This window comes from Temnothorax longispinosus, chromosome 10, assembly GCF_030848805.1.
Source record: "Temnothorax longispinosus isolate EJ_2023e chromosome 10, Tlon_JGU_v1, whole genome shotgun sequence".
Taxonomy (NCBI): domain Eukaryota; kingdom Metazoa; phylum Arthropoda; class Insecta; order Hymenoptera; family Formicidae; genus Temnothorax; species Temnothorax longispinosus.
The window spans coordinates 10,640,069-10,655,276 of NC_092367.1; the positions used below are offsets into that span (position 1 = coordinate 10,640,069).

At 47.4% G+C, this 15,208-nt stretch overlaps 2 pseudogenes; one reads left to right on the plus strand and one right to left on the minus strand.

Moving 5' to 3' along the window:
• The first annotated feature begins 3,495 nt into the window (after positions 1-3,495).
• Positions 3,496-6,224, plus strand: LOC139820868 (uncharacterized; annotated as a pseudogene).
• A 222-nt stretch (positions 6,225-6,446) lies between these two features.
• Positions 6,447-7,711, minus strand: LOC139820066 (uncharacterized; annotated as a pseudogene).
• Between the last annotated feature and the right edge of the window lie 7,497 nt (positions 7,712-15,208).

Sequence of the window (15,208 nt, forward strand, 5' to 3'; positions counted from 1 at the left end):
ATCTTAAATCTGGACGGCCGTATGCACAAACATAAGTCATTGCATCTTGTGCGTTGTGACGTTGCGGCTCGCCGCATCGTCGCGGCGCCCCGCCGCCGTCACAAGACGCGGAATTTCGCGCCCAGGGACGGACCAGGGAGGCAACGGCGAGATCTCCAGGGGTCGTATTTAATCGCGTTTCCGCATTCTGATTACTTTCTTTTGTTTTTATGCAATGTAATACGCGCGGCACCTCACCCACACCACGGCAAACCTTCGAGGGAGTAATCGGCGAAGGAAATCAAGGACGATTGATAACCGAGGAGGGGTGGCAAACGCGGAAGCAGCAGAGATCGCGGGCTGGCGAGAGCAACGCGGCAGGCAGGCGGCACGTGCGGCAGCGACGGACGAGGTCGCCGATAGCGGGACCCCAAGCGCTTGGGTAAAAACCCGGCTTCAGCAAATGATCTCCACAAAACACCGACCCACGGGGTGGCTGGCCACCGCCCCAGGGTCAAACTGGAGGCACACCGGCACGAGCGAAGTTCCGTCCGCCGCTAAGGACAAAAATTTGAGGAGTCGCACGCCGCCGAGGGACCGTTGCCCGCCCCCGAAGGATCTCGTATCGACAGCACTGCGCCGGGACACCGCGGGCTTGCAAGCTCGCGCCCGATTGGCTCGCGCGCCCCTCAGGAAGGGGTACCGTATCGATTCCGCAATCGAGCGGGTTTAGCGTTTCACTCTCTGGTCGTCCGTCGGCGAGAAAATACGTTTTGATTAAGATACGCGATAGCCACCCCGAGTCGGGTATTTCGATCGTTATCTGGCGGATCGAGGATCGTTGGTGGAAGGCGACGGCGAGGAGCCCAGGAGGAGGCGTATCACCGGTGAGGTTGCCCGTAAATCGCGAAATGTAAAGCCACGACACCGCCCTCCGGTGCACGCTCTCGCTCGGGATAACGCATGTTAAGATCGAGTGTAATTTCGCGATCGATAACGAGAGCGAAGGGCCTCGGGATGGTATCGTGGCCGCGGAACCGTGGTACAAACGTTAGGGCGAATCCCTGGAGATCGTGATAGGCGCGTTAATGAGTTCGATATCGCGAGTATATTGCGTCGTCCTCGCGACCTTGATGTACGGCAGCATACGGGCCGGTACTTCGTAAATTGTGTTACCGTTTCTTCGCGTCGGAAAATTCTTGTGTTTTCGCGTCGGGTGTTAACGTATCGATTGTGTTCGGATCTCGTTATTACGGGTTGCTAATTGTGTCAAACTCCCATTGGTGTCGATGGAGTAGTTACGTTAGGTTTGCTCTCGCGTTGAGAAACTTTCGTTCACAAGCCCTTGCGTTCGGTATTCCTTGCGTTACGCCCTATGGCGTCCCGCCCTGCTCGCGATGACCTCGAATTTTGCGTTAGAAATAGTATTCCTTGTATTGTCACAAATCTCGACGCCTCCGACGCGCCCATTTAGAAAATTCTCGTGTAGATTAAGATAGCCTGGCGATGGAATTCTCGTACGGGCGTGGTGTTCACGCGCATCGAGCGTGGTACACTACCATTTCGCGACATTTTTCGTTACTTCTCGTATCTCACGTTAGTATTATTACTCTTAAGTGTTTGAGAACTGCGCCTTCCGTGCGCCTACAATAAGCTTTGCTTCGCGTATGTTTAATAGCCGCGTTAAAGATTGTTTCTGTGGAATAAATCCAGGCATCCCGCCACCGGCTATTCTTGATTTGTTATTGGCTTTATTTTGTGTTTGATCGAAGCCGGATGGATAAACGTTATTATTTTCTCGACAACCAGTACTCAATAAATGTTATTTTCTTTGTTATCAGACTGAGTTACAAAATTTACGTGTCACCCCGCCGGATATCGCGCTGCCCTTCATTAACCCCGCCCGTGATTAGGTCAAGCTAACCGATTCCACGCACCTCCACACACTTCGTTTTGCGTCTCGTTTAGGTTTTCGCGATTTCGTGGACGCGAATGTACGCGTCTGGCGCCCAACATTCGGAACATTTCGTGGAGTATCGGAGGTGCGAGGAAACCACTGGAGAGGCCTACTATCCCGCTCTCCTAAGTCCTTTTGATCCGGCACACGTCCCGGAGCGGTCCGGGAGTGCAAAAAGTCGTGACAGCGTATTCATGCATGTGCCGTGGGCTTCCTGTGAATGTACTCGGCAGTATGACCATCTTTCCCAATTCATTTGGATTGCTATCAATAGCAATTGCATCGCGTAAATGAATATATTGTTCTGAGCGCAGCTTGGTTTGATTCAATCGAATGAAGAGAATCGCTCGGTCTCGATTTTTGCATACATATCAACAATGTATTGATGAAACAATTGGCGACATTTCAAAATGTGATTGTCTGCGTTCTCACGAATCATTAATCGATATGAATAGTAATTCATGGCACTAACTTTCTTATTGGTCTCCTCATCTGTTTGTGAATTTATCATTTTAATGTTGAAATGATATCCATCTTCTCCTTGCCAGAATAAAATTGGATATTGCAATGCATCGTATGAGCGATGAGTTTCTGAGACTCGCTGAACATTACCATCTCTACGATGAAGAACTATATCACGCGAGTTAAATTCTTCACCAACTATCACGATCGCCACTTCATTAATTGTTGGTGCGTTGTATTGTCTTTCATGTTGGCCCGGTGGTGTTTTGTCAGCTCTAATGACAACTACGTAATCATCAGCTGGCATTCGCTCAAGTGCCGTCCTGAACATTTGAAGTAATTCGTTGTGTTGATCGAATAAATTTTGTAATGCAACAACAATTTCTGGATTTGTGCCGGAATTGAATCGACAACGTTGATGAACTTGTTCATCACTGGTCCCCATAAAATAAATCTGAAGAAATTTGTAATCTGCATCCGGCATTGGTAGAAGTGATCCAGCACGATGATAAATTTGCCCTTGCACTTTGAACGTTGGCATGTAATTGTCACATATAATTTCTGTTGCACCGAACGATGTCATTTGGAAACATGAATTATACTTACGTATGTTTGCAAAGAAATGTTTCGACTCGTTTGTGTCACCTGATACCAATGTTGATAATGGGTCGGGTGGTAAATGCAATTCTGGCAATTTCACTTTTCCACCTGCGCAGCACATTCCTGGATTTTCATTCTTAAATTTCAATGCACGGCAAAATTCGCATAACTTATCCATTTTTCCAAAAAAAATATTTTGATGGAGACTATAATCATAATCAGCATCGTAATTAAACGCAGCAAGATTCAAATCAGCATGCAGTGTCCCTCTGAATCGAACATTGCGTTCTCGATTGGTTGCCAGTCTTGATTCTCGTTGCTTTCCTGTTTCATTCGAGCGAGCTTCAGCATTTCGTAGTCGAAGAGCTTCCAGTCTTGATTCTCGTTGCTCTCCTGCTTCATTCGAGCGGGCTTCAGCATTTCGTAGTCGAAGAGTTTCGACGTCGACTCAGTCGACTGATATAATAAATAAAAGTGTAACAGAAAACAAGTTTCTGATGGATGGCCCTGTAAGTATTTGGATACTTTTTAGTACTTAATAAATATAACAGGTCTGTTATTTTAACAGAATACAAGTGATTAACATCTACTGAACAAAGTCATAACCTCACTTTAAGTGAAATATAGATAATTAAACAATTGTTTTTGTTCGCAGGCAACGAAGTGTGGCTATTGCGGCTTTATTTTAAAAGGGTCATGCGGAACAATATTAAACCATCACTGTTTCACCACATACGACGAAAATGTCGATGTCATCAATGTTGATGAAAATGCCGTGGTCACTATGAGTATGTTAAAAAATTATGTTTTTTTTTCTGAATAATTATAGCGACAGTTGCATGAAAAGTTATATTTATTTACTTACTTATGTAGTGTAATTCTTTAGAAAGGTCTTACCCGTTATAAATTTTATCCGTTAAAATTCCGGTAAACATTTAGGCCCAGTTTCACAAGTGTCGGTTAACTTTTAATCTTAGATTAACTTACTCTTCGTCTCTTTCTAAGGGGGACGCTAGAAGGAGACAAAGAGTGAGTTAATCTAAGGTTAAAAGTTAACCGACACTTGTGAAACTGGGCCTTATGCCATTACATTGTCGCCAAAACGTTACGCTAACATCTTGGCAACGTAATGGCTAAAATGTTCACCGTGTTTGTCAATTATTATGAATATAAATGATCGAGTAGTCTAATCCAAATTAATGATATTTTTTTTACAACGTTTCAGTGCTTGGTGCACACTTTTATTAACCCGTTCACTTGAAAATGTATAAAGAGTACAGTATAAAGTGTACAGTATACTGTACACTTCAAGTAAACGGGTTAATACATATTTATTAATACTTTGCAAAATAATGTCATAGTGAGTCGAGTGCTATTATTATTAATTACGATTACACATTAACAATTTTTGGTTTTAACAATGTATATTTTATAGATGATGAGATAGTGTTGTACCACTTGTTAGGTACACAGCAAGCACTGAAACGTCCTAAAAAATTAATGTCACTAATCCATCAGAACGGCTAATTGAGTCATTTTGCGCTAATTTGAGTAATTGTTTATTTATTTATCTTAAAGGAAAGAGACATGAAACTGAGGGTGTTGTGCAGCATTCGGAGGAAGGAGCTGTAGAGTCTACACAGCCTACAGTCACACAAGATGAGTTGCTCATTCAATTAGTTTGTGCCCGAAAAAAGTTTGTGGGACCATTCCATTCCAACCAGGGAAAGAACAAGATTAAAAAAAGATAGTCAATGGCAAGAAATTGTAAACGTATTTAATGGTAAGATCATTTTTTAATTACTTATATGAATTATGTTATCTGCGTGTAAAAGTAAATAATAAACGATTCTCTGTACAATTGTAGGATCCCTATCTATGGCGACAATAAAGCAGAGATGGAAACAACTTCGAGATTTGTACATAAAAGCGAGGAAGAAAATGCAAGGATACGTGCGTAGTGGATCGGGGGCGGAATCTGACCATCCATTACAAAGTTCTTTTGCTCATTACGAAGAAATGCGGTTTCTCGACGATACCGTAAAGACAGCACCGTAAGTATTTACATTGCTTATTTTTAACTGAGAGTTTGCAAACATTCAAATTGTGTGCAATTGGATTTTAGTTATTTGTGTAACAAGTGCGGGAAGTTGAGATTCTCAACCCGCACGTGTTACACACTTTATTTTATATTACAAAGTGCGTGGAAAGTGGCCTATTGCGCGCGCGTCATGGGCCACTTTCCACGCACGTGTGATATAATAGTTATTTGTGTAACAAGTGAGGGAGGATGGAACATTGCCTTCGGCTCGTGCGTCCATTCCGCACCCGTGAATTTTCAACTTCACGCACGTGTTACACACCCTATTTTATATTACAAGTGCGTGGAAAGTGGCCCATCACGAGCGCGTCGCGCGAGGAATGGGCCACTTTCCATGCATGTGTGACATAAAATAATTTGTAAAATTGTTTTGGTTTCAGGACTGTCAGCTCCATCCAGCATAATAGTTATTTGTGTAACAAGTGAGGGAGGATGGAACATTGCCTTCGGCTCGTGCGTCCACTCCGCACCCGTGAATTTTCAACTTCACGCACGTGTTACACACCCTATTTTATATTACAAGTGCGTGGAAAGTGGCCCATCACGAGCGCGTCGCGCGAGGAATGGGCCACTTTCCATGCATGTGTGACATAAAATAATTTGTAAAATTGTTTTGGTTTCAGGACTGTCAGCTCCATCCAGCACCTTTTGGAACCGAATTCATCTCATGGTGACGTGGATGATATGCAAGTGGACATGACTGGGGACAACTTGACCAATTGTGATGATTCCATACTACACTATATTACACGTCCTCTATCAGAATTGTCACGAAGATCGTCATGTTCATCGTCAGGGGAGAAAAAGAATAGTAAGTGGCAATTTTCTCTTGGTTTTGTGTTTTTTAGGCTCACCATGCATACGCATATATTATTAATTACAGTTGCGCAAAGACAAGCTGAGATCGAAAATAAATTCCTGAATATGGTTGAGGAAGTGTCGCAAAAGAAACGTGATATAGTAGATAGTTTTTTGGATCAGCTTGGCAACATTCTACGCCGACTACCCTATGTACGACGCAGAAACTTGCAAAGAAAACTCATGGATATTGCCATAGAAGAGGAGGATTCCGAGCTTGCAGGGAGAGAGAGAATGCCTAATAGAAATGTTTCTTTTTTAATATAATAAACTTTTTATTTTGTGTATTTTTTTTATAAAGAATAAAATATATTTTTCTATCAGTTCATTACATTGTTGTACGAAGTGCCCTGTATTATTAAACTGTAGGAATATTGTCAAAACAGACTACGTACGAATGTTGTGTCGTGAAAACTTTTTCGCATTATATACTTTAATGAAATATTTTATTTACAAGTACAGTGCGTTAAATTAAAAGTACATAATGTTTCAAAAGTTGTTAGTTAAAACTTTGTCCCACTGCCACGATAGAGGATTGCTCGAAATAATGAGCAAAGTTGTCTCGAATTTTTACTGCTGCAGACTTTTGCGAAGCATTTCTATAACTTACAGCTGTAAGTCCATTACTTGTAGACAGAAGATTGCGCTCTTCTTCTTGTATATTACAGTACCTTCTTTCTGCAAGTGGTAACTCCAATTCTTTATTAATAATGAAATTATGCAAGATAACCGTTGCTTGTACAGCTTTTACGGCAGTAGATGTACACGTAACAATAGGTTGACGATATATCCTCCATCTTGCAACCAAAATTCCGAAAGTACATTCAACTGTTCTCCTTGCTCGACTCAGGCGATAGTTGAAAATTTTTTTGCTGATATTTAGCCGTCCACTCCGAGGGTATGGTCGCATCATATATGTGCTCAGAGGAAAGGCCTCATCTCCCAACAAAACGTACGAAAAATCCAAGTCCATATTATTCAGACGCGTAGGTAGAGGGATATGGAGAGCATTCGTTTCAAGTAGACGCGGTAATCCGCTGCCTTCAAAAACACCTCCGTCGCTTTGCCTTCCTTCAGCTCCAATATCAACAATAATGAAGCGGTTCTTAGCATCACTTACTGCAAGCAGGTTTATGCTATGCCTTCCTTTGTAGTTGTAGTAGCACGAACCACTACGAGGCGGTGCAATTGGAAACCATCCTTGTGATGAACACATTACCCATTCCAAAGCATATCATGCATTGCATCATCAATGTGTAATATATTGAACCTGAATTATTATAAATAAGTTGATAATATACATTTTACCTGAATTTCGACATGCTTCCCATCGATAGCGCCTATGCAGTGTGGAAATTGGCATGTTGTCTCAAAGTCTCCTGCAATCATACTCCAATTTTCTTCAGTTGGATCAATCAGAACTTTCTCCTTTAGGGAGAGCCAAATTGCTTGACAAGTTTCCGGGATAATTCGTGATAGCGTACATTGGGCAATGCTATAAGCATACGAAGTGATGTCATGCTGTCGCCAGATGCCAACCATCGTACAGTCACCTCTAATCTCGTCCTGGCCGATATTGGTTTTCGAACTACATTTTGTTTTTCGATCAGTGGTTCAACAATATTAAGTAATTCGTTGAAAATTGTTGGTGACATTCTGAGGTAGTTGAAATATTTTTCTCGATTTGTCAATCGCATCTCCACAAGTAGATTGTCGCTGGCACCTTGCAGAAGTCTTCTTCTCTCGGCAAAAATAGGCCGTACTTACATTTTACGGTTGTTTTTGTCTTCTTGCAATTTCTTGTAACGCAAGTACAAAAAAAACATTGAAATAACTTTTTTCATAGTTATCTCTGCATATCTTATCGGTTCATCCCTTGCTTGCATAAGATACTTCATAATAATCATCAACATGATGTTTGGATCCATAATGTTATACTGCCACTTTTATACAATAATAAAGTAATCGAAGTATGTAAAAGCTTTCTTTTTCAATCAGCTCCGAAATTTGATGGAGTATACTGTATCCGCGTTGACAACGGATTTTGACGCGTTCGTTCCGCGAGTTTGTTTCTCCTTATATTACATGGAGCACAATTTGCGCGGAAAAGCGGAACAGTATAGTGACAAATAGACATTTGTATTTATTTCTTTTAATTGTGTTTACTTAATTCATTGCAATTTTTATTAATATGCTTATCTTTTCAGCTTATCTATTGAACACAAGCATTTTAATCAAGAAATACCGTTAAAAATTAATATTTTATAATTCTCCGTTCCGCTTTTCCGCTCAAAATGTGCTGCATGTAATACAAGGCATTCAAAACAGATGGAACGGATCGACGGAAATCTAGTAAATTTTATCTTCCGCGTTTCCGCGTTTCCGCGCTCCATGTAATGGCACCCTCAGAATGTAATTGTGACCCACGTTTGCGCGCGAATAGGGGCGCATCTCGACCACGTCGGCCTGCCACAGGTCGTCGTAACCGCGCACCACGACGCGGCGGCGAGGAAAGTTTTTTCGCGCCGGTGCGTGCAATTCTTCCACGAGTCTACGTTTTTCCACGCTCATTTCGTTTGAGAAGCTGTAAAACAGTTTTGATTGCGATGATTTCAACCTCGTGCCTATCCACGGTATTTTTCACAGTAACGAATTTTTTTTTTTAAATTTTTTTATCGTGTCACTTAAAGTCTTTCCGAGTTCCGCGATTGCTCCCTCGACGAAGCTTCTGTTGGCCGCGTCGGCGCCGACCTCCGGCGCGGCTACTCGCCATATCTTGCGCTCCCCCGCGTCGTAGGAATTCTCGCGTGCGAGAAGCGCGTTGTTTCGCAACGTCGCAATTCCGCCTCTCAATTCTTCAATCGCGTTGTTCTTCTTGATCTCTTCGATTAAAACTCTCTTGAGCCGCCCGATCACGCCATCTACATAAGTCTTGTTCGCCGCGTCGGTGCCGATCTTCGGCGCGGCTACGTGTCGTATCTTGTGCTGATCCGCTTCATAAGAGTTTAAACAAATGAGGAGCGCTGCGTCCCTCACCGACGCTATTTCACTTCTTAACTCTCTCGTCACATCGAACTTAGCATGCCCGATCCCAAGATCGACGTAACTCTTGTTCGTCGCGTCGGTGCTGTCTTCCAGTGCGGCTAACAGCCGTATCCTGCGCTCCCTCGCGTCGTAAGAGTTCCGATTCGAGAGGAGCGCGTTGTTCCTCATCGCCGCTATCTCGCCTTTCAATTCTTCGGTCGCGCTTTTCTTCGATCGTTTGATCGCGTTTTTGACGTAACTCCTGTTCGTCGCGTCGGTGTCGATCTCTGGCGCGGCTACTCTTCATATCTTGCGCCCCCTCGCGTCGTAAAAATCCTCGCTCATAAAGAGCGCGTTGTTGCGCGCGTAATTGCGCAGGGACTCGATCGAGGAACGTAATCTCACCGTGGACGCACCGTGGACGCACCGTCGACTTTGTCACCGTTGCCACGATTTGTCAGAGACATGCCGAATTTGTTTACGGACATTGCGCTGGCGGGCGCGCGATTCGTACTGCCGTCGCGACCGACGCGACCGATCAATTTATGACGAAACCGGCCTCGCGAAGTTCCTCGATTATATTATCGACAGGATTTCGTTGTCGTGAGCGTCGTTGCCGGCCCGACGAGAGGCGTCCAGCAGTCGAAGTCTATCGACCAGCTCGTTGGGATCGTCCCAGTGAACGTAATCGATAGCGTTGTCGGTCAGTCGCATGGCCGACGGTAGCCCGGCACCCTTCGTAGTTCCAACTCTGTGAGACAGGTTTACGAGCGGCGCTATTATATTTTTGTACTTCGGTCCCTTGTTGCCCTTGACGAGATTGTCGGCTTTGCTGCCGCGTTTGTGAGCGCTGGTGGAGAAAAGTATACTTTTGTACGTTAGTTTGTCCTTCTCCGTGTAGATTTTAACGTCGGGTTTTTCCATGAAGATCAACTCGTACAGGCCGCGCATGACTTTGTACCGTACACCGTCGATGACCATGGAGTCATCCGGGTTCACGTCGAATCGCTTGTTACCCAGCATCGTGCCTTTCTCGCCGAAATGCACTCCGTAAACGATGTCGATCTCTTTGTTTTTGTCGCCGCCCAGAAAAGCGCCCAAGTATTCCCGCCCTAACGGTCCTAGTTGGCTATTCAGAGCGTGGCGACCTTCCGCCGTACTCAAAGATTTCCTGACGGACTTCTCCAACGTGGGAGGTGGAGTCGTCATCTCCGAGACGATCTCGCGTTCTCTGGGTAAAAACTGGACCGAATCGGCGCGGATCGGCGTGGAACTCATCATGGTCGTCGTCGCGGGAGCCGAACTCAGCCGTGCCGGACGCGACTCTCTTTTTTCCGCTGTCGCGGTTGTCCTGATTGGCGTGAATACGTCGTCGTCCTCCCTGTAATCGCGCTCCAAGGTCGGCGCCAGCATCGTCGTCGTCGTCGTCGCCGTTCTCGCTGTCCTTTGCTCTCTTCGTCGCTTTCATCTTTCTCGCGAACGTAAAGCTACCGCCGTCGTCGTCGTCAATCTTGCCCGGTCCTTTACTCGTACGTTCCACAACATCGGCGAGCCGTTTCAGAGGTTTGACGATAGGCTCGTACCTCTTTTCCAGAGCGATCTCGCTCTCCATTTTCCCGGCCCTGAGCAGCGTACTTCCTGCGAATCGAGGCGCGCGTTTTGGCTATCTCTCGCGCGGTCCTCTCTTCCGCGATCGCGCTCATACTCGCGTCGTTCAGCGAAGCGCACTGATCGGCTCTACAGCACGGCGAAGTCGTGGAAGCCCCGTCTGTACCGTTCGCCTCGCAACGCGCTGTCCTTGTCTATCACGGCGAAACCGTAGGTGCGCCGCCAACACTCGCGACAGAAGGCGCGAAACTCGTCGTACGACATGTCGATGTTCACGTGATCGTCGTACACGTGTCGCAGATTGGTGCTGTCCTGCCTGAACAGGATCAGCAGATTTGCGTTATCGCGCACGAGATGTTTCGGTATTTTAGCATACGTCTGACAGAGATAGAAACAATCGATATTCGAATGTCGGCACATAGAAAAATACTCCCTCATTCTGTCCTGTTTGTCGCAGGCCACGTCGTCGAAGACGAAGACCAAATCGGGAAGCGCCTCGTCGGGCGGAACGACGTCGCGATTGTCGGAAAACGCGTGATAGCTGATCTCGTCCATAGGCTCGAACAATCGTTCGAGGTATCGATACTTCGGTTGTTGCAGAGATTTTGAGTACACGTATACGTTCTCAAAACGAAGACCGTGTGGTTGTTCCAACAAGCTCAGCAGAACGTTTGTTTTATCGCAATTGGAAGGACCGCAAATGATGCAACGGACGACGTTCGAAAGGAGAGGACCGTGCCTGCGCAATTCTCCGTTTCCTCTCTCGGTCGCGCCCGACCCCGCCAACGTTTTGCGATCCAGATTCGAGACTCCTATCGTCGCCGTCTGTCGCACGAATCGCATGTTTGCCCTCTCTCTTTCTCTCTTGGGTCTTTTCCGCGAGCGTGATTTCCGCTTGATTCGTTCGCGATGAGTCCCTCGATCGCCGGAAAAAGGGAGGGAAGCGCGGACGTCGTTTCATCGCGCGTGCGCAAACGCCTCGCGCGCGGGTATAAGTAGCGCGAGCGTGTCGCCGTATCCATACAAAAAAATTAATCTAAAAGCAACGAATCGTTTGCGCGCATCGGTGAGATGTTTCCCAACCGCAACCGTGTGTTTCCCATACTGGCGGACAGGCACGACATTCTCATACTAACGAGGAGTTGGAATTCGTTCCGAAGGTCATTCTGTTGCGTCATTTTGAGAAATACGTGCACCTGCTGTGGGACCGTTTGCCGGAACATATAAAAGCGGATCCCGAAGCGCAGAGATGTCGCCCGTGCATGGAACACTACAATCGTCCGTGGCAGCGAACGCACATAGACGGTCCGCCGCCGCTCATCAAGGACTGCTACGAGTGCAATCGAGCGCCCACTCTGAACGGTGAGTCATCGACTTCCCGTTCGAAGTAAGAAGAAACAAATCCTCCTCCCGCAACCGCGACCGAATGCGCGGCACCGGTCTACTCAATCGCGCGATAAACGCTCTTCCCTTCGAGCTGCACATACCCGGTTATCAGTTTTGCGGGTCCGGTACGCGTCTAGCAAAAAGACTAGCGCGCGGCGAAGAAGGCATCAATCCGTTGGACGCGGCGTGTCGAGAGCACGACGTCGCGTATTCGCGAAGCGGCGAGCTCGCCGAGCGACACGTCGCCGATCGACGGCTTGCCGAGAGGGCGCACGAGCGCGTCACCGCGAAGGATATTCCACGGCCGGTGAGAGACTCGCCGCGGCGGCCGTATGGGCTATGAAAACGAAGACGAAACTAGGCATGGGTATGGAACGCAAAAGGAAAACGAGGAAAGGAACGGGATTGAGAAGAAACGCGAAGACGAGAAGGAAGAGCGAGAGGAAGAAGCGGAGGATACTTCCGACAGCGAAACGCGGCGGCTTCTTGCCCTTTCTACCGATGTTGGGCGTTCTCGGTTCCTTGATCGGTAGCGCGGCCGGCGTGGCCAAAGCGGTGAGCGCCAACAAAGCGGCGCAAAAACAACTCGACGAATTGCAGCGACACAGTCGAGCGATGGAGGGACGCGGGTTGTACCTCGCGCCGTATAAGAAGCGCGGAAATGGCGCGAGGAGTCGTTAAAAAAAAATTTTTTTGCGGAGAAGGCACGTTAGCGCATCTACCTCCGTACGGCGTCACAACTAACGAGCAGCTCGATCGATCGGCGCGTCGCCTACGCATACCGTTCTTCCGTGGGGTGTTTATGCGCGATGCTCTGTCAACGAGGGTGCGACGCGCGAAGTGAATCTCGACGACGCGGTGGGCCCGGGCACGCATTGGGTCGCTTACGCGAAAAAAGAAAACTCGGCAATCTACTTCGACGCGTTTGGAAATCTCCGTCCGCCGAGGGATCTCGCGCGGTATCTCGACGACGGTGGCGGCGAGAGCGCGATCGTGACGTACACTCGTCGCGCGTTCCAGACATTCGATCAGAGAATCTGCGGACAGCTGTGCCTGCAATTTCTTCGCGAGATCGATTGGGAGAGCGGCGGACGATCGACGTTCTCCCGCGATGTCGCTGACGCTCACGTTGACCGGGACCAGCAGTGTTCTCACGGCGTGTCACTTTCCAGCTTTGGATCTAAGCGACGGCGAATACGAGCTGGGTTTGGCGACTTTTGAGACGTACAATTCGATACCAAACGTTACGTCCGCGAATAATTGCTTCTACTTCGGCGAGGACGACCGGAGAATCGTCGTTCCGGAAGGTTCGAACAAGCTGCGAGCTGTGAGCAGATATCTGCGCGCCGCTCTTCTCTATCGCGAACGTCGCGCCCGTGAGAGAGACAAAATTAAAGAGACAGAAGGAAAACCGCAGACCGATGACGTTGGACGGGTAAAAAAAAAACCGAACAGAGAATGAAGCCGACGACGAAATTTATCACATATACGAGGACGAAGACGACGATGATGGTGACGGTTATGACATATACGAGGACGACGACGGTGGTGATAGAGAGCTCGCTCTTCGCGCCAACGAGAATACCATGAGGAGCGAGATAAAGTGCGCCTACCGAGTGAATTTTACAAAACCGAACAACATCGGTTCTCTTTTGGGTTTCTCGAGCGTTCGTATCCTAAAACCAAACAAATGGTACGTTTCCGACGGACCCGTTGACGTCATGAGCGTGAACATAATTCGCATCGAGTGCAGCATCACCGCGGGAGCGTACAGCAACGGACGCTCGGTGCACGCGATACACGAATTCGCGCCGAAAGTTCCACCGGGATATAAACTGTCGGAGACTCCAACGCAGATCATTTACCTTCCGAACCGTCACGCGAAACGTTACAGATATCATGGTGCGAGTTGTGGATCAGAAAGATCGCTTGATCGACTTTCGCGGCAAGGAGATAACGATTAGACTGCACGTACGTCGTCACGGTTAGTGTGTGTGTGCGCGCGTATCCCTGAAAAGAGAGCGAGAGGAGGGATGCTCGTTCTGAACGGATCTAGCGCGAATTGTACGAACAAACGAGCTAGCCCGTTCTACGACGAGATCAGAAGCATAGGGAAGAGAAGAGGCGGAGGAGGAGGGAGAGCCGTTCTCAGCAACGCCAACGTCAGGTTCCTACGATCGCTGGGTCTCGCCGTGAGAAACGCGTCACCGCCGCGTCGTTTCTACTTCGAGAGGAAAAACCATGGCCGACATCCTGAGATCCTGAGTATCGGCGGTGAGCCGATCTTCGACGAGCGCATTGTCGGAATCGATACTCACACGTATAACCTGTACGTCAACACGACGTTCGGGCACAACGACGAGATACGAATATCCATACAGCAGCAGGATCTGTATACGCTGCCGTGCGACAGTTTTCTATACGTCGAGGGACGACTCTACGACGACGGCGCGACGAATGAGGAACAATACGCGAAATTAGTCAACAACTGCGTCGCGTTTATGTTCGACGAAATTCGATATGAACTCGACTGGCCCTTGCTTTCTCGGCGCTCGTCAGCAGATCCCAACTCATCGGCGCGCGAAACACGTGATGCGCGAGTACGCGAGTCTCGCTTCGTAGCACGGCCACCTCCTTCGCGACGAATCTGTCGCCCACCGTGAATCCCTGCAGGTCGACGAAGATCGTCGTCGTCGTTGTCGCTGTTGCCATTGTGTTAGCGCCTTGGAAAAAATTAGACGTCCGTTTAAGTTGCTCGTTCTTAACAGAGTCTGAGGAACAATGGAAGGAACCCGCGAATTTATATATTCCTCGTTTCCGGGATAAAGGATCTCCACAATCGCATTTTCTGTTTCCCGGATGAGGTATCCTCACAACCGCATTTTCCGTTAGATAATTTTGCGCACCACGTTAGTCAGCGCTGGGATCAACAGGTTCTCCCTGGATTACACGCTGACGCACGAGATCGGTCACTCTCTCGGATTGTTGCAAAATAGGCGCAAAACATCGGTGATGTTTGCGATACAGCCCGACCAGCAGTATCCGGTCAAGGGATATTGATTTTAGAAAATCGCATGTACATCTCGTACAAGCGTTACGTTTGGTCGATCGATCTGGACGGTAGGACGTACAACAGGCCTTTAGCCCTTTCGCATCACATGAGCTTTCTTCACGACAATTACACGCGCGTGACCGCCGCCTATTAATCCCCGTCCGGCAATCTCGTGGTGTTT